The sequence below is a fragment of the Lygodium microphyllum genome, chromosome 1 (assembly GCF_053477565.2).
Source record: "Lygodium microphyllum isolate KBCC chromosome 1, Lygodium_microphyllum_v1.1.10, whole genome shotgun sequence".
Taxonomy (NCBI): domain Eukaryota; kingdom Viridiplantae; phylum Streptophyta; class Polypodiopsida; order Schizaeales; family Lygodiaceae; genus Lygodium; species Lygodium microphyllum.
This window is the reverse complement of record NC_141135.1, coordinates 36,614,361-36,638,495: the sequence shown is the minus strand read 5'-3', so window position 1 is coordinate 36,638,495 and position 24,135 is coordinate 36,614,361. Positions and strand designations below refer to the sequence as shown.

The 24,135-nt window shown below is 39.5% G+C and overlaps 1 pseudogene; it reads left to right on the top strand.

Moving 5' to 3' along the window:
- The first annotated feature begins 14,726 nt into the window (after window positions 1-14,726).
- LOC148041000 (putative CCR4-associated factor 1 homolog 7 pseudogene) lies at window positions 14,727-16,159 on the top strand (annotated as a pseudogene).
- Window positions 16,160-24,135: the final 7,976 nt, after the last annotated feature.

Here is a 24,135-nt window from a genome sequence, read left to right as displayed (position 1 = left end):
GAGTCACCTGATCTATGTAGACATGTTCTATGTATTAGTGATATCCTGTCATGATTGTACCAATTTCTTTTTATGCGATCATGTATTTATTTCATGTATCAGTTTTATGATTTATTTATACATTTTACTACTCGCGTCGCTATACACGTCGCAAACCGTCGTTATCAACGTCGGTATTGGCGTCGCAGTGACGCCAATACCGACGGTTTGCGATGCTGATAGCGATGCCAATACCGACGATTCTATGGTGTCGTTAATAATGACGCTTTTTGCGACGACGGGGGAAAATTTTGTTGTTTGTATTTTTGTCGCTTTAAACGTCGGTATAAGGCCTATATCTTGTAGTGGATGTTGTAAATATTTCATTATTTACCGCATTAATATATGGTTGCATTATAAGATTGAACTTTCAAGGGTCATTTCTATGTTTTAAACACAATGGTGACACCAAAGTCCTTGATTTTAATTAAGAAATTTCTATAATAACTATAGAAACCTCTAAGAGCCAAGACAACATTATATTTTGACTTGTTTCACATTTCTTTTTATACAAAAATTCATATGTATTTATGTGCATGTACTCCACGATTTTATAATGGAGGATAGCAAGCCACATCTTTTTCCAAGGGAAAATTTGGGTACTATTATGTGTCTCTCTTTATTCTTTCTCAATTTGTTAACTTTTATGACTTTTGTCAGGATTAAAAATGAGAATGACACTAGCTCTAGGGCTCCTAGCCCCGTGCTCCTATGCTCACCAAACCATCCTCATGGCCTTGCAGCCTAGAGCATCTGGAGGCTACATATTACTTTAAATAAATTATGCATTTGTATCAATTTGTAGTCCAATGATCTTGCCCCTTTCCAACTCCAATAGAGGGAGTATCCCATATATATAGGTGACTAACACCTCATTGCACATGTATACAGAGCACCCCTACCTGATTGTTGTGGCTTCTACAGCTCTCCTACACCCTAGGGATTGACCCAAGGATGCATTGTCTCAAATCTAAAACACAATCGTAACATTTTCCCCTCTTTTCCCAAGCTACAAGTTCTAGGAGACATTTTTGTTTCCTCACTTAATCAGTCCCCAAGGAAAATCGCACTATTCTACAACTTAGGAATTCTCACACTCTCATCGTTGGTCAATAGTTTTAGCAACCAATTGCAACACATCCAAGGGGTTCCTCTTTCTCGATACCATGCATAAGAATGAAAATGCAAGGTGTAATACCATATAGTGCTAAAACAAATTAACCACAAATTAGCTAACATGTCATGTGAAGAAAACATTCTTTCAATGATTTTCTTTCTAACATATTACTCCATTGCTTAGAAAAAATACCAGACTAATTCGTGCTATTAATCCTTTAAACTTAAAGTAAGTGAGTCTTGTATATCATGATATGCATGGTTTAATTGATACCTAACTTATCACAACCCCTTTCCCCCTCATGTTCAAGTTTTGCAACTATGCACCAGTTTAAGAGGGTGTTTCATGTCATTTTTTCCATGTGGAAAAGCAATATATGTACACTTTCATATAAAGATGAAGGTAGGCTAAGGTAAATCTCCATGCCCTACCTTCACCATACATCCACACATATATGCCTAATTTATGGTAACTTTTTAGATATGAAAATTATTTTTTTTCATAAAAAATATATTTTAAATAAGTTTTTATCATTTATTTTAATATTACTTGCTAGCTTTTTTTATTTTTAGATTTATAAAGCTTAGATGGATTGTGATTCAATATTACATTCAATAAAACTTCATAAGAACACCACTTGAACCATAAAAATCCATAACATTATAATTTTTCTACAAAATCTTGCATTATGAGTTTTATGATTTTGATATCGATTCTGTAAATTACTCAAAATTATTTATTATTCTAGAATTTCAAACATATTCAAGCATTTCAAATCATTTTTTGTGCTAAAAACAAAATATTTATCATAAAATTCAATAAAAGATTGCTTATTCTATAAAGCGCATTGGCATTCCATCATATTTCGAAAATGAGAAGCCACTGATGCTCTTTTACAGCTACAGATGCCTCCTTTGTGCTTCATTGTTCCATTCCTCGCATCTCATCACACGAACCGGCACCGATTCCCCCTCATCCTCTCAACCCATATGAACAAGGATTATTGCGAGAGATAAGAGAAGAGAGAAAGAATGAAATCTGAACTTTTCATAGAATGCATAAAATCTATTGCTCTCTCTTGCGATATGGAGTGAAGAATTGAGGGATCTCAGTCCCAAAATTTTTGGCTTCCAAATCTAGTAGCCACTTCATAACACCAAACCTTGTGACCATGAAATGAAGGGTTAAATGAACTCCAATCAACAAATGGACACTTGCGTTGAATCTCAGGCATTGAAATCCACCGTGATCTGCTCATTTTTTGGCACAATAACCATCACTTTTACAGCTCTCAAGTCACTTTTGCGCTTCAAATTCGGCTCTAAAATTCAGCTCTCATTGGTGACCATGGGATAGGGCAACTCAACCCATCAAACCCACAAATTAATCTTGCTTCAAATAAAAATACACAATAGAGCACAAACACAGTCCCCCTTACTTTAACTCCTAACAAAATCAAGACATGAAGTCTACGAGAGATAAACTATAGCATAGTCTGGTAGATATTCGGAGCTAGTCACTAACAAATTGCTCAAACACAGACCGTATAAAAAGAACTATCAAAGGAGTCATCCTAAGTGGTGGTCTGACCTACCTACCTAACCTAGGACAATTGGACTAGAAACTTCTACTAGGCAAGGACTCCTATAACTTGAGCTATTGGAAATCATATATTTTTTATTTTAGCACATTTTTTCTTTCAGTAATTTAGACTCAAGCATGTAAAAAGGAGGAAGCTAAGCATATTGTGACCCAAGGAGAACAGGGCATTGGTCTCATGTCCAGTCTTAGTACCTAAGAACCTACCAAGCTCTCGTGAGACAACACTTTTTTTTTTTGTTCCCATTCACTTTTATTTTCACTCCAACCATCCTTACTTCCTTTTTGGTAAAATGTTACCCCCAAGAAAACAAGGCATCGACTCCATGACTTTTTCCCAACAACATGCCAAGCCTTCACAAGGTAATGAACATCTACTCTTGGGATTTTTCTTTCTTTATTTTTTAATGTTAGGAGTTAGAATTCCTTTTTACACACCTCCATATTTTATATGTTTTAGATATATTCATTATTTTTTGCTTTTTATTTAGTAGGCTTCCCTAGCTACCTCACAGCTAATAGGGATTCCTAAAAACAGATGCCTAGTAGGCTAGTAGAACAAGATCACTAGGAGTACCCTTAAAAAAAGTTGTTAGAGTGCTTGACAATGTCTTTATAGGAGACGATGACAACTGCTCAAACCTCCCTAGACACAACTAACCTAACCCTAGGACTTCATGCCTTGAATGTTGGTCCCTAGTAAAAGAAAAATCACCCATATATACACACACATACAACATAAATAAGAATAACTGATATCACTTGGACTTGCCTACAAGAAGCTTATATGCAGCAAGAGGCTCCCTCTAGGTGCTCCATCAAATTTGTTTAGTACAGTACTAAAACAAAACCTATTAGTTGCACTCGCACCAAATAAATAAATGGCCCTCTTAGCCTAACAAAGTCAAATAATTTTCTATAAGAACAAAGGGCCCTTTTGGTCTAATGAAATGTAGCCATAAAGCACACCATTCAACAACCTAGTGCTGAAAGCAAACCCTTGGTCCCCACATAAACCCTACTAAAGAACAAAACTAGACCAACGGGATGGCCATTCAGGCTCTACACTAAATTTATCAAATTATTAGCTAACTCTCTTATATAAATGGCAAGGGGTGTCTCACGAATATGTCATTGAAAAATCCGATGCATCCATGATAGAATAGGAAGATGATCAATTACTACTTGGATTAGAACCCATAGTAACCATCAACAGCCTAAATAGGACATGTTAGCAAGCAATCTCCACAGTAGCCCTAGACAAGCATTAGGAGGTCGTTGTAAAATCCCCTCAAGACCACAATTAAGAAAGACATCGTCAACAAAAGTATAATTAGTCAGGGAGTGTGCTAAGTGATTCCACTATCGACGAGGAATTAGTTGGTAAGTCACTGGCTCAAACATCTCAAGGATGTCCAGTGTTGCACATTGGTACATCTTTAAAATGAGATCTCTCATACTATAGGTCCATCCAATTGGTTGATCACTAACTGCGAGTTGCCTTTTATGGATAACCAATGAATATCACTATATCCGGCTAGATTAATCCCCATAAGCAAGGCCTTGTATTCTGTAAGGGGTGTCTCATGAATATGTCATTGAAAAATCCAATGCATCCATGACAGAATAGGAAGATGATCAATTACTACTTGGCTTATAACCCATACTAACCATCAGCAACCTAAATAGGACATGTTAGCAAGCAATCTTCACAGTAGCCCTAGACTAGCATTAGGAGGTAGTTGTAAAATCCCCTCAAGACCACAGTTAAGAAAGACATCTTCAACAAAAGCATAATTAGGCAGGGAGTGTGCTAAAATATTCCACTATCAATGAGGAATTAGTTGGTAAGTCACTGGCTCAAACATCTCAAGGATGTCCAGTGTTGCACATTGGTACATCCTTAAAATGAGATCTCTCATACTATAGGTCATCCAATTGGTTGATCACTAACTGTGAGTTGCCTTTTATGGATAACCAATGAATATCACTATATTTCGCTAGATTTAGCCCCATAAGCAAGGCCTTGTATTACACATAATACGACTTCGGTTTATTGAAGTTTACTTTAGTTTTGAACTCTACTCCTTGCAAATCCACTAAAAGGGCTATATAGCCATTCTTTCCTGTACGGAAATATTATAAGAACCATCCCATTTGGGTTCCAACTTGCCTGGAAAGAGCTCACTACAAGCATCATAATATAGAGCCATTCTTTCTTATACGGACAATCTTATAAGGACCATCCCATTTAGGTTCCAACTTGCCTGGAAAGAGCTCACTACGAGCATCATAATATAGAACCAATTGATCCTTAGCAAATTTATACTTCTTAGTCTGAATGTCATGAAGCTCTTTCATTTGCTTCTTCCCTGCTTCCTTATGTAATAAGGCTTGCAATCGAATATCGTCAAGATGTACAAGGGAAGTTAGCATTTCTTGATGTAATATCCCTCCCGTACCTCCCCCCATGAGAATCCCCCCTTTTTTTAAAAATTAAAATTAATTTAATTTTTTTAACTCTCCCTCTCCCGCCTTGCCGACAGCATGTCGGGGAGAGAGAGAGAGAGAGGGAGTAAAGAGAGGGAAAGTGGGGCATGCACCCCCCTAGCTGGAGGCGTGGCAGCCATTAAACGGCTGTCTTCCCCCCCCCCCCCCCCCCCCCCAATAAACCACCTCCCTCCCCACTATAAAGGGGAGCCCCCCCCCCTCGTCGTCAAGAAATGCCCACCCCCCCCCCCCCCAGCCCCAGTGATCTGCAACACCACCCCCCCTCCGCTTGACAGCAACCCCCCTGCCCCGCCTAAAATCGCCGCCTCCCTCATCATCATCATCACACCTTCATCAACACGACCCCCCCCCCCCCCCCCCCCCCCGAAACCAAACTTGTTATTGACATAGAGAACATGTTCTTCCTTTGAAGTGCTTGCTTCTTCTTTTCCTTTGAGATTTTTCTCTTCTTCAAGGAGTGAGGCTTTGATATCTACCAGCTTTGGATTTGGCATATTAATTAGTGTGGTGGAGACATTACCAAATTCTAGAGAAAGACTCTTGAGCAAGACTCCAATACATATGTCTTTTTCCATTTTTAAGTTAACCCCTGCAAGTTGAGTTAGCAGACTTTCCATATAATTAAGGTGAGGTAGCAAGGGATGTATTAGTCTTCATATCCAACCTAAAAAACTCATTCAACAATCCATATTTTGAGGATTTAGATTGGGCACCAAATAGTGTGTCAATTGTTCCCAAGTGGCATGAGATGTATCACATGTGTCTACATGGTGGATACCACTGTCATCAAGCTCAAGCTTGATGATGGGTTGGGCTTTATCATCATTATTTTTCCATACTATTGCAAGAGCACCATCTACGGGTTTCTTTTCTTGGCCACTAGTTATTGAGCAAATGCTCTTCTTCATCATGATCAACTTGATCCTTGTTTGCCACATGTGGAAGCTTGTTCCTTTGAAGTAGCATGACGGTGAATCTTTCCCCATACTAGATGGCAAGAACAGCAAAAATCAGCACCAAAAATCTCAAATCATGCCAGTTGAGTTAGTTGGATGTGTCAAGAGACACAAATGCCAAGAAGCACTAATGAGTATTAAAAAATGCTATGCTAGTTGAGCTTAATGTTGAACTTTGATGGTTGAATCTTCCCCTCCCTGTTGATTTGATGTGGAAATCTTGTTAGAACTTGAGTGGTACAATGGATTAGAGTGGCAGACACTTGAGTGAGCTGAGAGGAGTGAGAAAATTTAGAGTTTTATGAGCTTTAATGAAAGTGGCTATAGCTGCTAGTTAGGGTTTTAGTACAAGGGCCTAGTTTTTTAGTCTATGCAGCCACCACAATGAACCATTTGGCACAAGATTTGAATGTGAAGTAGCCTAGATATGAAATCCCCAAGCAAATCATTGACATTGTGGAGCATGATGATGGCGCCAGCAGTATGTTAGGAAACAATGCAATTTTGGGCAGTGAGTTGAATACCATGCAATGTTGGGCAGGAGGGAAGCCAAAGTTCTACTGTGATGTAATAGAGAGAAGATCCTAGAGAAAAAGAAGATTCCCTAAGAAGAAATCTCAGTGCGATATGGCCTTGTTGAAGAGATCCAGAAGCTCCCACACAGTTAGGTACTACTACTGGCTATGGTAGACAAAGGAGGTAAAGTGAAATTGGAGTGAGAGATGAGGTCATTTGTTGAAGCTGAGTTGACCAAAGTTACAATGAGCTGGAGAAACACTAAGTTGAGCTAAACCAAGCTCACCATGGCTCTGATACCATGTTGAGAAACATGAACCTTGAGCAAGGTTAGCTATGGAGGTTGGAAGTCAAAGACAAGAAGCATGCTAATACGGACTAGACACATTGACTATTACTCAAGTGAATCTGGTTCCAACATAGATTAGCTTGGACTCATAAACATAAGCTTGAGTAGACATGGACAAGACTGAAAGTATAAAGTATGATAGCATTCATATTCAAATCATTGTCAAGTACATTGCTTTATAGTTGTAGGATGGTACCAATTTTCTCACTGTGCCTATGGGATATGTTGAGAATTAGGCAATCACACCCAGTGTAGGCTCTTTGTATCGAGCAATTGGGCCTAGGGAAATGCAAGCAATCGAGGAGAAGGGATTGAATCTCATAAGCATAGTGGTGAAAAGTGCTACCTACCCAAAAGACTATAAAGGATTGTACTTGCCTATCATTTGAATGCAGTGTCATTGTAGTTTTTGTCCTTTCAGCCAGTCATTGTCTACACACACAAGATTGTGTTTATGAGTCCAAGCTTCCATCTTGGAACCTAATTCACTTGTGTGATAGTCATTGTCTCTAAGTCAATGTTATCATGAGTCTTTTCTTTCTCTTTCATCTGCCATAGATCCATGCATTTCAACATGGTATGAGAGCCGTGGTGAGCATGGCTCAGCTCTAAAAACTCTTCTCTCAGATCTTCTTTATCTCTGTCTAGCTCAATCTAAGTGGTTGAATTCAATTCAAACTTCATCTACACTCCCTACCTTCATAGCAGCCATAGCAAGCTTGCACCTACCCTGCTTGGAGCTTTCATATCTCTCAAACCACAGCATATCTCATTGAATTTCCTTCTGTGGACCTCTTGCTCTACTCAAGGAGCAACTTCCTATCACTTTAGACATCAACATTGCCCTACTCTGAGCCTATCATTGCACTAATTCATCATCATTGCATGTTCTATGCCTACGCCCATTTGTATGGGGCTTGCTCTCCTCGCATGCAGCGCGATTCCTACCGAGATCATAAGACTGATGTTGCTTTTTGTTCCTTTGATTTTGCTTTGGAAGCTCTATACCTAAGCTCTCTCCCACTCAAAGGGTTTTCAAAATGGCCATCTCTATGAGCTGCAATAAAGTGAAAAATCAAGCCCCTGTCCTAAAATCCTAAATATGAAGCCATAGCCATTTAGATTGAAGCTCATAAAACACTACATTTTCTCACTCTTGCCACCTGAACCAAGTATCTGCCACTTTGATCAATTGATTTAGTAAGTTTCTAGTAAGATTTTTCCATCAAACCAGCAAGGAGGGGAAGATTTATGAAGATTTGAAGGATTCAAGCTCATCAATTTAGTTTAACTAGTATCTCTTGATACTATTTATCACTGCCATTGCTTATGTCTCTTGATACAACCAAAGTCAACTCATTTATGAGAGTTTTTGGTGCTTATTTGCTGTTGCTCTAGTCACTCCAGCATGGACAAAGACTCTACAACATGTGGCTTCAAAGGAGTCGAGTTTCATACTTGGCAAACATGCATAAAGCTCATCCTGATGAAGAAGGCATATGGGCCATCACTAGTGGACAATAGAAGAAGCCTCGAGATGCAACTCTTGCAGTTGCCTGGCAAAAAAGTGATGACAAGGCTCAAACCATCATAAGGCTTGAACTGGATGTCAGCTATATCCATCATATGGATACTTGTGACACGTCCCATGACACTTGGAAAAGATTGGATACTCTGTTATGCACAGTCAAAGTCTTCAAAATATGGTTTATTAATTGAATTTCTTAGATTGGACATGAAACCTAACACATCTCTTGCAACACATCTGGATTACATGGAAAGTCTCTTAACCCAGCTTGCAAGGATCAACATTAAAATAGATGAAGATGTATGCATTGGTGTTTTGTTAAAAAGTTTGCCTCCAAATTATGATAATGTCTCCACTACTTTAATCAACATGCCAAATCCTAAACTTGTTGACATTCAAGCCTCCCTATTAGAAGAAGAAAAGAAGATAATAAATAAATAAGAGCCAAGTACCTTTAAGGGTGAACAAGTGTTGTATGCTAGTAACAAATACAAAGGCAAAAAGGACCAGCTAGTTTGTGATTTTTGCAAAAGGATCGGACATATTGAAAAGTTCTGACATGCTAGAAAAAGGCACCAAAAGGCCTATCTTGCAGCTATGAAAGAAGAAGAAGACCATGGACATGAAGAAGTAGAAGAAGAAGAAGACCATCAGGAGCAAAAGGACAAGCCTCACCAATCCTTCTATTCACACTACTGTGATAGAATTTTTTGAAGCCTTGTATCACCTTGCTCCAATGCTCATTTTCATAAGCTCGTAAACTCCTCATGTAACATGGCACTACAATCTCTGTACACTTTGTGAAGCCCCTATTACAACCTTTGGATGTCCACCATGTTTTTGGTACACACACTTAGCTTTGTTTGTGACAACCTATGGATGATTACCATGTTTGTGGTGTGCCCACACTTTGTAGGTGATTGCTTACTAAAGCCTCTACACACTTTGTGCCTTTCTGGTTGTGATTGAGGAGGGGTGTTGAGAATTAGAAAATCAAACCCATTGTAGCCTCTTTGTATGGAGCAGTTGGGCCAAGGGAAATGCAAGCAATCTAGGAGAAGAGACTGAATCCCATAAGCACATGGTGAAAAGTGCTACCTACCCACAAGACTATAAAGCATTGTACTTACCTATCATTTGAATGCAATGTCATTGTACTTTTTGTCCTTTTAGTCAGTGTCATTGTTTACACACACAAGATTGTGTTTATGAGTCCAAGCTTCCATCCTGGAACCTAATCCACTAATGTGACAGCCATTGTCCCTAAGTCAATGTTATCATGAGTCTTCTCTTTCTCTTTTATCCGCCATAGCCATGCTCTAGATCCATGCATTTCAACATGATAAAGGAAACTTCTCCTAAGTTATTGCATGTCTCTTGCCTTACTGCTCCATACAAAGAGGCTATCTTAGAAGTGTGATTGCATAAATCTCAACATAGTCATCATTGTAGTCTTACTACTCTTGTGGCCAAGATGATTGGCAAAAACTCTTTGTATTGTAAAAGAAAATCCTATTCTCCTTTGCAAAGGGAGGAAGAATGTTAGACGATATTGTTATCCTTTTCTAGAGGGGGGAAATGTTAGAATGATGATATGTACTCATACGAATATGTACTTAGAGACTTCCTTCTTGGGTTTAAGCTACAACTCCTCCTTCATTTTAGTAGTGCACCAAATTCCTTAAATATCAAAGCTTGAGATCTCACCTGAGTGTTAAGGGTAGTTACTAGTCCATCAAAATTTGGTAGATAAATTCAAAGACTCCTCCAAGCTACCTTCTTGTTAGTTTTTTGTATCTTAGCACTAGTCATCTTGTCACGCAGATTCTTAATATGAGTGATAAATGCTTTAGCTATCTCTCCTTTAGTAGAATTCTCTGCTATTAGTTGATTCTCTAGGTTTTAAATTATTGTTTGATTTTGCATTTTATAGACTTCTTAATACGTTCCAAGGCTCTAATGCCCTGGTTGTATGGTGAATCAAGGTCAAAATACTATTAGAACAACTTGTAACGAAGACATAGAACACATTTGCATTCCATTTTCAATCCCATAGAATATCTACAATTGGAGGAATCATAACACTTGAATTTGATGGATCGGAGGTGATTTATATTTCTCGATCAGTCTCCATCATTGTCACCTAAAGCTCATACGAATCAATAATAGTTGTAAATTTTAACTTTCACAAAGGGCAGTTCGTACCATCTAACTTGCCTTCACTAAAGGTTGGTAGATGAATTCTCAGTGTTCGAATTGTCAATACAAGAACACCACTACTTAATATGACAGAATTGCCTCCAGATGACAGCATTACTCCTCTTCATTGAAACTTTCATTTCACATGCACACTTTAGTCCTTAGAGACCCCTTGGATTTCATACCATATAAGAATTACATAATGTAGCGATGGATAGAATTTGAGCAAAAAGGAGAGAGTACACATCAAATATGAGAAGAAAAAAAAGTTCTTTAATTTCAAACAAAGAGGTACAAAGATGGTTGTGTCCACTTGTGCACTTCCACTATAAGCTTAAATGGTGATTTATGCAAACGATAGGTAAAGAATTTAAGGCTAGCTAGAAGAACTTTGACTTGGTAAAAGATAGATTGATGATGGCTTTGGAACGGTCTTCCTTTTATAATCGGGGGAGGTACTATAGTCAGACTATGAGACCATAGTATATACCTTTCCTAATTGGCTAGGAAATATTCCCTTTATAATTGAGCCCCCCCAACCCTAGGGGTTGCTTTTGTAGCCCCAAATCCCAAAATAGAGGTCCCTAATAACTCCCACCGTGCAACTTGATGCAATGCGCATGGATTTACTACACAATTCATTAGTCTATCTAATCGAAAGGAGGCTAGAGTCCACAAATGTCACCTTTTTGTCATTTGATCACATAGATCTCATTTGACATACAAGTTAGGACAACCCATGGGGCTCACACATGGCTTCTCCTCATAATGGGGGCCTTACAACTTAGAACACCATGGAAAATTGGTGGTACCTTAAAAAGGGTTGGGTATTGAACATGCCTAACAAAGTGAGGAACATGGCATTAAGAAGCCCCTTGCATCCTTTCATGTTCTTCTCCATCCCATTTCTTTAGTGAGTGTAAAGGAGAGCAAGAGTATGTGTGAGTGGAGAATGTGGAGGAGTGAGGGATGTGATTCTTGGAGCCATCTTCTTCTCTTCATCTCCTTGAGCTCATCCTTGGCATCTCCTCTCATTCATAGCCACAATGGAAGTGAGATCAAGGTGAAGAAGTGTGTGTGGATCAAGGACATGGCTTGCTAATACAACAACTATAATGTGGTAATCATGGGTAAACGTGTTCTCTCATTGTGTCTAGCCATAGATCTCTTTTGGTGTGTGAGTAGGCTAGATTAAAGATAGCTAAGCACTTCGTAGGTCGAGGTCCTTGAATCAATCAAGGTGTATCTAATGGTCCTTATGTCAAGCTTATAGAGCATAACACTATTCTTTTCTTTTTCCCATTCGTGGTGAGAGTGATGAGAGTGAGGTTGTGTGTGAGAAAGTGAGGATGAGGGATTGAGAGTAAATAACCTTAGCTCTTCTCCATCTCCTTCTTCCCCTTCTTCATATCTATCTTCTCCTCTTTGAGGAGCACTCGAGGTGTGGACCGGTGGCAAAGAAGTGGAGGGAGTGGATTGAGGATGCACCACTCAGATTGTGAAGACATCTTCGAGGCTTCATGGGTTTGGGGAGCTAGAATGGTGAGCCTACTATAAGCTTTGATTATTTTCTTTCTTACTTGCTTGGGAGAGTGAGAGGAGAGTAGATGGTTGTGAGATCAAAGTATGAGCAACCCTGTGAGAGGCAGGTGAGTTCATGAGCATTGAAGCTCCTAAAATTATATGAGTTCCATCCTCGTTCCATCCAAGTTCCACATGTCTTACGTATAGCTCAACATAAAGAATGAGAGTGCTTGGGTAGAGCATGATACTATCTTGAAATCGAGTGGTATTAGTCATTCAACTACAATATATTCTAGACATGATTATGTTTGATTAATGTCTTACAATTGAATGTGACGGAGCATAGAGTTATAAAATGTTGGTTTGATGAATTGTTGATGGAGGCCCTTTTATGATAGAGCTACTAGAAGTAATCTTATGAGATGTGATAAGTCCAATTCAAGCATTACGGGGCATATTATGTCCTTGAAGATGACAACTTTTTAAAGAGGGAGAAGTATCATGTTATGCATAATATGATGCGTATAAGGCATGTGGACATGCTAGTGCCTTGTGGTAGTTATGAATGCATACTAGGATAGGTGGCCTAGGTCGTGCATGGGTTAGGTTTAGGGGAGTCTTTGAATGACTAGTCGATCAATGGGCTAGAGCTGGATGCCTCACAAAATAGAGTGGAATGTAGAAAAGGCAAGCTTTATGAGAGTATGGCTTGGTGGGGAACCCATCCTAGACTCAAGAAACCTAGGTATCCATGCAGTGGGTTTTCAAGAAACTAGTTTAGTAACTGATTGTACATGTGGTAGCAAGGAGGAGGAGGCAATATGAATACATGGCCCACTCGATTACTACATTTTTGGGGTATTCACACTTTAATTCATCCACTAATTATTGGATTTTTATGTACCTTGCAAATGGCTTCCTATTATGGTGGTTAGTGTAATTAGATTTTCGAGGTTGAAATGAACATAGAGTTTTCTCCTCCTTATGTGGTCTCCTTCACATATATGCAATTCAATTGTGAGACTAAACTTGTTTTGTGGTCGCCACTTGAGTCCTCTAGACTTAGAGGGGTTTCAATGGTCCCTTTTCAAATGCACCAAAAACATAAGTAGACCAATAAGCCACATCCAAAAATACATGGCTTTCCTTGTGAGTTTTCCAACTTTAGCCAATTAGCAAATGATTTGGATGTTTCGACGTTTGTTTCAGTGGCTCATTGCTTGAGAGAGAGATAACACATAGTATGCTAAGATTTACTCCTCTTTTCAGTGGCTCATTCCTTTGCAGAGAGTGATGACACACAATATGTTGGGATTTGCTTCTTTTTTGGCCTACAACTACTAGTAGCAACAAAGACACAACCTAAGTGGAAAATTAAATGTGCAAACTATGATGTTGTTCACTAATTGTTTCAAACGTGTTGCATGAAAGCCCATGCACATGGGCTTCAAACTATCTACCATGGTTGATTATGCATGATGTGATAGAAGAACTACTATGGTATTTAGAGCCTAGTCATACTAGGGCTATGTGGATGAAGGGTCTAGCTTGTTAACCCACTTGCAGAGTGGTTACACCTCACAGACTTCTACCACTAAAATAAATCAAGCCATCACATTTTTGCAAAATTGCCACTCGCTTATTGGCTCATTCCTTTGATCACATTGAAGTCGCCCAATAGAAAACCTTTGTATTGCTCACCTTGAGATAAAACCCTCATTTTTGAGAGTGTTTGTGCGGGGTCTTCTCAAGGTGAGATAGACCCCGCTCCCCTTGACCTTACTTGGTGTGACATGGTGGGTAGTGGAGGGGGGAGGGGGTTTTCCGTGCTCTCACTACACTTGGGTGTGACCCGGCCCTTATAGTGGACCATATCTTCCCTTGAAACGATGGGGAAGTATTGTGTTGAAGCAGAGCTACCATGATCTATCACGATAGCGAGCATGCATCAAGCTTCTTAATTTCTGGGGGTTGACTTGTGGTGTTAACTTTAGGATTACACTCATGGGATTGATGACGGTTTGGGCAAAGTTCCATATGCATGGACTTAGTGTTTGTTTTTGCTTGCGGTTGGTATGTGTGAGCGGTTGTGTGTATGGGTTGTCAATGTGCTCTAACAACTTAACATGGTTGGGGGGCCAAGGTAGGTGGTTAGAGGGCCGACGTAGTCAACACCAGCAAAAGCAAAAAGAAAGAAAGAAAGCAAGAAAGAAAGAAAGAAAGAAAGAAGGCCAAGTTTCCCAACCTAAGACGTAAGGTATTATTATGGTTGGAATATATTATGATTTATATGATAGGATGACGGGGTCGGGGGCCGCGTCAATACATACGCCGGCGGAAAGCTTTTAAGCCCGCGTTTTATTTGCCTTTGACGCGCGAAAAGAACCAAAAGCGGGGCTTAATAAATAGGCCTGTAACGCGCAGGAAGAAATACCCGATTTACAGACCCGCACACGAAAATAGATGCATTACGAAGGCGGACGACCAGAAGAAGAAACACAGAAAGAAAGGAAGACAACAAAGAACATCGCAGACACAGACACAGAGATAGAATCAGGCCGCAAACCCTAGCGCCATCCATGTCTTCTCCGCGCCACAAGCAGGCGGCGGCTGCGGCGGCGGCGGCCGCCCCTCTCCGCATCCGAGAGGTCTGGTCTCACAACCTGCACTCCGAATTCGCGCTCATCCGCCATGTCGCAGCGCACTCCCGCTTCGTCGCCCTCGACACAGAGTTCCCTGGCGTCGTCCTCCAGCCCTCACTGTTGCCCGCCGCCCCCGACCTCCGCTACCAGACCCTCCGTGTCAACGTCGATAACCTCAAGCTCATCCAGCTCGGTTTGACCTTCACGGATGAGGCCGGCCGCCTGCCCTTTGTCCTCAACGGTGGTGGCAGCGATGACGATGACAGTGACAGCGGCAGCAGCAGCGACGGCTCCACTGGGGGCGGCGCTGCAGGCGAGTTCTGTGCGTGGCAGTTCAACTTCCGCGACTTCAACCTGCACGACGATCTTTATGCCCCGGATTCCATCAAGCTCCTGCAGCAGAGTGGCATCGATTTTGAGCAGAACGAGCGCTGGGGTGTTGATTCGGCTGAATTCGCCAGCCTGTTTGCCGCATCCGGCCTGATGATGAACCCGAACCTGCACTACATAAGCTTTCATGGCGCGTATGATTTTGCGTACCTGCTTAAGACTGTGACCAGACAGAAGCTGCCTACATTGGAGAAGGACTTTCTGAACCTACTTAAGCTCTACTTTGGCAAAGTGTACGACCTGAAGTACATGATGAGGTTCTGCCACAACTTGTATGGGGGCCTGAACAAATTGGCTGAGAGCTTGGAGGTGCGCAGGTTTGGAGGATGCCACCAGGCTGGCTCGGATAGCTTGGTCACTTCTCTAGCTTTCCAGAAGCTCAAGGACAATTACTTTAACAGATCCACTGAGAAGTACTCAGGTGTGTTGTATGGAATGGGAATTTCCAGTTCCCAATGTTATTACTATAATGTGAAGGCTTAACCAGAGTACTCTCGTCTTACCAAGTTAATTTTTTGAGATAGGAAAACTAACAACATGCACACAGCTCAGGGACCTGCCTGCGTTAATGGACTTCAAGCGTCTAAAAATGAAGGTGCATGTTGGGGCTCTGAAGGGTGCATGAATGGTGTTGGTCGAACCTTAATTGACTTGCATATACTTGAGTCCCCACCGGAAAGGGTAGATGGAGGGTTGTGAGGACTCATTCATATCACTTGAGTAAAACTCATATTTGAGCGTAAGAAGTCGGGTGTGTGGGGGGTTTGTGAGGACTCATCGAAATCAATTGAAAAACTCATATTTGAGGGTAAGAGTGTTCTTCACGAGTAGACTTGGTATACTTGGTGAGCATGTGAACATTGCCTTTAAAATTCAACTTTGTTTGGCCTTGGTTTTCTTAACATTTCGCAATTTCAATAGAGAACTCCCTCATGAGTGGTGTACGATCCACGAACAAGTAACAAGTGCCATCACTTTTGTGTGCATGGCATCGCTTAGTTGGTTCATCTTGCCATTGTGTTGGAGGACTTCACTAGAGAACTTGCTTATGTGTGGATTGTGTATTTGTAAGTTACGACTTTCTCTCCCTTAGTCTATTTATCGAATGACTTTAATGTCCTCAATTCAAGGGAGTTTAGATACATGGCACTACCTCATGGTTTTCATAGGTATTCTATTTTTATAGGCTTTATTTGCAACCTATTAGTCCTTTCTCTCCTACTAGTGTGGGCTTCGTGTACTCTCGCAATGTGCATGTGGATGGCATTGTTTTCTACTATGTAGTTCCTCGTGCCGATTGTTGTTTTGTGCCCAGCATCGCTCTACAAGTAATATTAGGTGTGTGTGTGCAAATGTCTAGCAATATGATAGTTGATGCCTCATTTGGACTTACCTAGAAACTATATCGGTAGTCAATCAACAATGTCTTTTGTTCTTATTCCTACAGTGATCACTTGGTCATAGTTTATCATTTTCATGGGTTGCTATGCATCACCACATTTAATTGTTGTTTTTGTCGAGGATTCTTCTACAAGAGTCATTTTAGTGATAGGTTGGTAGGAGTGAGGGCTATACATGCTCCATACCCCTTCCCTTATGCAAGGTCCTTCAATGCAGTTGTCTATATCACACTTGTTCCTAATTCTTGATTGTGCACTATCTATCCCATAGGTTCCATCCCATTCCCCACCCTCTTGTCCAGTGGTTCACTCGTATTTGCCATCCCTTTTAGAGGGGGATGATATCAACAATGTAGGTGTGGATTCCCTAACCCCTTGTGTCTTAGAGGGTGATTCCCAAGATCACAAGGAGTTTCTTTATTGATGGATCAGATTGAGAGTATTCATCAGCTTTGGCACTTCTTCTACCACCCTTGGATCTACTTTGTCTTCTTTGGGCTTTAGCACGTACCAGATATGAGAGGGGGTGTTAGTAGTCATGTGTCTTGTATAGTCAACTCTTGCTAGTGAGTGCCTCAATCTAAGTCAGCAATCTAAGTCAGACGAGGACATTAGGAGCTTTGACTGTCCATTTGTCATGTGTTTTAATGGAGGAGATAGCTCTTTTTAGAGCATGAATTTCTTTTCCAATGAGTTTCTAGTGTGTTCACAATGGCTAAGTTATTTTCCATCCCACTATAATTTTTTTTTCAACAAGAGGTTGCATTTACATTGGCCAAATGGGGCAACCAACATTTCCTGATTGCAATACCATTTTCATGATTATTTGACTAATGCTGTGAGGTTGGCCAACATTTATGGCCATATCTATGTTGCAATCAGCTAGTTTTGTAGCATGTATGGCTATTTATAGATTGGTGGTCATTTGTCCAATCATTCACAGGTTTTCCTTTGTTGTAGGTTTCAGCATACTTCGACGTAAAAGGAGTCTTCTCTATCTTTTGGTGCTGCCTTTTTGATCCAATGCCCTCATTGATGGCATGCATTTAGCTTCCTTTTAGAGTTCAATGTAGATTTTCTCCTTTCATTCTCTTCTTTCATCGTAGACCTTCTCTTCCCTTCTCTCTCCGTGTTTGTGTTTCTATTTCCATTGCGCACTCTCACAAGACTTCCATCCATCTCCATAGACATAAGTTAGGTGGATTTGTCCATGGACAATTGACCTCATGTTTTGCAATTAAAAATCTTTTAACTATGTGAGCTTTTAAGACAAATATAAGTCTTCCTTTTATCACAACTAATAAAGGTAGGTTTAAAGGGGTAAGTGATGATCACATCATGACACGACCTCACATTATGTAAGAAGATTAACTAAGAAATTGAAAGCTCAAAGCTATCAATCCACATCAAGAATAATATAAGTTTTGAGTTATTAGAGTTGCAAACACTTGCAAAGCTTACAAAATCCAAAGATGTGAAAATTTTAGAGCTTGAATACCAATCAAAATCAAACACCTTGCAATTGTACTGGAGAATTTTTGTGACAAAAATACTCACACTAGTCATACAAATAACCCATTTATATGGTATTCAATCTAACTTTCTATTTAAAAATATTGCTAACCTCTCCTTCTAAATGCTTGTTTTTGTGATCAATGTTCAAATTATATGCTTTATATTGCCAATAGGATCACGGTATGTAGCTTGAGTGCGGGTTGAGTTGTAGGCATGTGTGAGTTCGAGCCTTGCATCTCGCATGCTTTGATGCATATTAACAAATCTATTCATGTCCAACTCATAGTTTTTATATTGCATTGGTTTTAACAAGTTTAGCAAACTGTTTTCATGTGTAGAAGTCATTTATGTTTTCAAACAAACAACTTTTGAACTATTGGAAATTTATCAACATTTTTTATCATAGGCATAAGGATGTTAAACTCATTAACGACAAAAACTTTAGTCTCCAAGTTCTTTGACTTAGACCTTTCAAATGCATAGTATTATAGTCATTGCCTACTACAAGCAATAGGAACAATTGTGAAAATTTCTATTTTGTCATTGGACCAACCTTTAAAAGGTCTCAAAAGCTAAAAGTCAAAGTTGGCCTTTCAAATGAGGCATTTTTTCATGCGTACCTATACTAGCAAATGTAGCAACTTGACTCTATACCATTGAGTATAATGAAAGAGCTTGACTTGATTCAAGAGAGAGTAGTTGTTATTGAAACTTGACCATGCTAGATTTGGCTCTAAATGACTAGTAATGCATTAGTGCATCAATAGATTTGCGAGAGTATAATGGATCATGTATGTAGTGGCATAAAAACAAATTGTAGCAAAGCCACATGTCAAATAACAAGATTGATGATGTGTATCCAAGCGTCCATTGTGTGTGCCTTCAAGCTATTAATAATATTCACTTTCACATGTGAATCGTGGAAGAAATTTATGCTTTTAAACTTATAATTGGTATAGAAGACCAAGTGTCACATGTACTAAAGAATAAGTCAAAGAGAGAGAGAGAGAGAGAGAGAGTTGGAGTGCATGCAAATCCATAAGAGCTACTATTGAGTACATTAAATCCACTTGCAAATGTTTTAATGTCTAAAGAAGGGAAACATAGCTCAAAGAGTTGCTATGTGTGTTTTTCACGTTGGTTGCACTTTTCATCTTCCAATTTGATAAAGAAAGCTTTCAGTCATCTCATAGTGAGTATGTAAAGTCTATGATGGAGTTGACGATCAAACATCCAATGCCACATGTGATGAAAAATGCACCAATCTATTATTGACTTGTTTTAGTAGATGACCCCAAATGAAGTGACATTCTCTTACAAGAATATAGTCATAAGCACAGCCCAATTTCCAAACACCCAAGTTGTAATCCTTTGGGGAAAAATTGCTTATCAAACAAGTCAATTTGCAAGGCATGTTAATAGGTCATATGCTTTAGTGTCCTGATGTGACTATAATAAGTAAATACACTCACATTTATATACAACATAAATGGTTACAAAAGAAATGTTTCCTCTGACATAAAGTTTAATGCATAACAATATCTTGTGTTGGAGAAAAGTGAATTGCCCCCCTTTTTTGTAGTCTAAGTAAAGGACATTTTAGGACTAGCTCTACATAGGTGGGTTTGAAAGTTACTTGATCATTATCCATAATTTGTAGTCCAAGGAAGTGAAGTAAATTGTTATTGCTATTAAAAATATTGAGCAACAATCATAATTTTATTACTTGAAGACATGGCCAACAATAATGCCATCATACATTGTTGTACTTGCCTCTTGTTATTAAGCTTGTGAAATGAATGTTTCCATTGTTTGAAGAAGACAATGTACTTGACCACAAACAAACACTAATTGATTTGATTGAAAAATGGCAAATATTTGATCATTAATCGCACAAAATTTGTTATCAAAGAGGTATTCAAACATTAGTTAATGTGTTAATTCAATACACATTTTCTTATCAATTACAATTTGGACCCATTGTATTCAAACATATATTCATCATGCGCACATGGCATGTGTGTATATATTATATGTATGCACACATCTATATGTATTCATAGAAATAAATGTCAATTGATGTACCCCCCCCCCCCCCCCCAACACACACACACACACACACACACACAATGTGACATGTCCTTTTACATATATGTATGTGTGTGTGCGTGCGTGTGCGCACGCACGTGCGCTAAAACCCACAAAAACACACACACACGCACACATTTATATTTTGTCATGCCTTTTTTCACACATACACTCACACACTTCACACTAGGCACTATGCCTTGTGAATATCTACAAGGTCATACTTGTTGATACATCCACACTTGAACTAGATTTGTAGTTATGCATATGCACTCTCTCATACAATCAAGAACCTTCCTACTCAATAGAAAGTTACACACACACACACACACACACACACACACACACACACGCACGCACGCACGCACGCACGCACGCACAGAGTTTGATTTTGCTCTTTTTTACACATGCATGTGTACACACGCACGTGTGCGCAGGCGCGCGCGCGCGTGCACACACACACACACACACACACACACACACACACACGCACGCACGCACGCACGCACGCACGCACGCACAGAGTTTGATTTTGCTCTTTTTTACACATGCATGTGTACACACGCACGTGTGCGCAGGCGCGCGCACACACACACACACACTCTCTCTCTCTCTCTCTCTCTCTCTCTCTCTCTCTCTCTCATACTCACACATATGTATGCACACCCATTGAGAAAGTCAATACAATGATACATTCCTTAGGAGTTTGACTATCTGAATTTATGAGGTATCATAACTCACTTGTGTAAAGAAGGGTAGCTCATGCCCTTAGATGTGCTCTCAATGAAATATGTTGGGGGATGTACCAGCTTATATTAGGAAGTTCATAATAGTATGGTGGATTTTAGGATATTCAAAAGTATGCTTGGATAAATAGTTTATCTAATGAGTCACATTTATAACTAAATAGAGTATGGGTTTTTTTCTTGTTAGAATATGAATAATATAAGTTTTTGGACATTTTTTTTTTCATGATGACTAAAGTGTGATTGGGGTGATAATCGGCTCTCATGATTTGAAATATTTATTCAATTTACAATCATTTATTAAGTTTTCAATAATCCTATAAGATTCAAATTTTTGTGAGGGGATATTTATATTAAACATACACATCCATCCATCTACTTATGTTAACCCTTCTTCAACAAGGACATTTAAAGAGAAAAAACAAGGCAATGGGTGACCAAATAGCAAATAGTGATAGATGATGGGCATGCAATGGGGCTAAAGTCAAAAAATGAGCACAAATTAAAAATAACTACACAAAGGTACACTCATCGTATCAAAGTAATAAAAATCAAAGCCTAGATTGCAAGCACATCTCAAAATGCAAAGTGTTTAAACACTCACTATTATTGCTATGTGGTGTTAACCTAGAAGTCTTGGCAATTATTAATTGATGATACCTTTATAAGTCAAAAATTGAACTAATCATGAAACCCAGGGAGACACAAATTTACCAATACTAAATCCAAATGAAGAAAGGCTTGGAGGGGGGATGAAGAATGTAAGGGATAATAAGGACAATAGAAATAATAAATAAAAATTGGAGGAGAGAGAGAGAGAGAGAGAGAGAGAGAGAGAGAGAGAGAGAGAGAGAGAGAGAGAGAGAGAGAGAGAGAGAGAGAGAGAGAGAGAGAGAGAGAGCATAGCCATGCGATGCTTGAGAGAAATAAACCTTCACACCCCATACAAATTGATCAAATCAAGTTGAGTTCTTGAGATGCAACCATGAAGCCACAAATCATGGAAAGGATGGGGAAGAGGAAATGCTATAAGATATAGGGACGAGGTGGGGTGCATATGGAAGTATAAGGGATGATGGTGATAATAGTGTATGGGTTTTGTGGTTGTGTATGCTTGAGAGAACTTGATGAGTATGCCCTCTTGACCTTCTTAGATTCCGACTATAGGGCTTTTGTTTTCAGTCCTCTATTCTCCTCAATCTCGACCTTTCTTCTTCTTCTTCTTCTTCTTCTTCTTCTTCTTCTCTGTGTGTGTGTGTGTGTGTGTATGTGTGTGTGTGTGTGTGTGTGTGTGTGTATTCTCTCTCTCTCTTCTTGCTCCTACCTTGCTCTCTATCTCTCTCATCTATGAAGGTGATAACTAGCAATGTCGTCACCTCTCCTTATCTATTCTTCCAAGATGATGAAAAAAAAAATGATGGTAGTCTGTGATCTTTCTACTAACACCACTATCAAAATCCTTCATCCACAACCCTATTCTCCTTCAAAAGCATAGCCCAACATCCTCTCATTCCACTACTTTCCTTAAGTGTCACAATTTAAGAAAATACAAGATAACCTATCTTAGTGGAGTCCATGGAGTAAGCCAAATCGAGGAATTGAAGACTCAAAGAAGTGGATATCATGGAATCAAAGAGGAGCACAACTAGGCATGCCTTCACAAGCATTCAATTATGCATGTGCACACACATTCAACCGTGAAATTGCATGATCAAGGAAAGTCCCTCTGTCTCCAAACAATATCGAAGTGCTACGATTGTTTAATGAAAGCAATACAATGTACAATTCAGTTTAATTATAAGAATTGTACCCAACCTTGGAGCAACAATCCCCCAATAGATATCTTGTTTAGGAAAATGGCATGGGACACTAAACTAACCTTTGTAAGGATTTCCACACCAAGAGTATCTTATTGCCATAGTTAGTGTAGATAGTTGAACTAAAGTTAATTGCTGAGCGACGATAGGAGAGGAAAATAATGATAGATCAATCCTAATTGCAATACTTTATGTTTTAATCATCATCAAGGCTATTGTGATATTTAGCTTCCTTATGGAAAGTAGGTCTTGATTCATAAGCATAGAGGAAGGAGATATTGAAATTATTATTTAGGAAGACTCTACTCATCATGAAGAGATGCATAGATAGACACTAGTCAAAAACCCGTAAAAAGGAAGATTGCCTAAGGCTATAATGTTTTGGATGTTTCTTAGAGTTAACTAATGAGAAGATTGTAAAAGATTGTATAGTCTTCTTGCGTGGATCTAGACCAAGAATAACCCTATCAGCCTGAAGTGCACAGATCGTGGAGTATGTATGGAGCTTCTATGGATGCAACAATGCATGTTGAGAGAGAGAGAGAGAGAGAGAGAGAGAGAGAGAGAGAGAGAGAGAGAGAGAGAGAGAGAGAGAGAGAGAGAGAGAGAGAGAGAGAGAGAGAGAGAGAGAGAGAGAGAGAGAGAGTGTGTGTGTGTGTGTGGCATAGTATATGTGGGTACACAGATTGTATCGCTAAGGTTTTAGATAGGTATATATATATGTGTGACATAGTATAGTGCCCTAATGGGTGGGCACGGGCACAATGGCCCTTTATTCCCAGCAACCTCCCCCCTAAAGGCAACGTGCTTAAAGGTAGAGGAAAAGAATTAGGTAAGTCTAAGTATGTACAAAGCTAAAAACCTATACCTATCTAACTCCCATCATCTACTAGCAATGAGGAAACTGCTCTATTGGAAGACCTTTCGTGAGAAGGTCTACAAGGTTATCATCAGTATGTACCTTGACTAGCTCAATGCTCTTGCTATCAAGTACTTCCTTGATCAACCGATACTTCAGATGTATGTGCTTTGTCTTTGTATGAAAGACACGATTCCGTGCTAACATGATAGCACTCTGATTGTCATAGTGGAGGAAGTGAACCTTTGTAATACCAAGCTCTCCAACTAGATGTGAAATCCATAAGGCCTCTTTGCATGCCTCAGTGGCAACCATGTACTCTGTCTTTGTAGTAGATAAT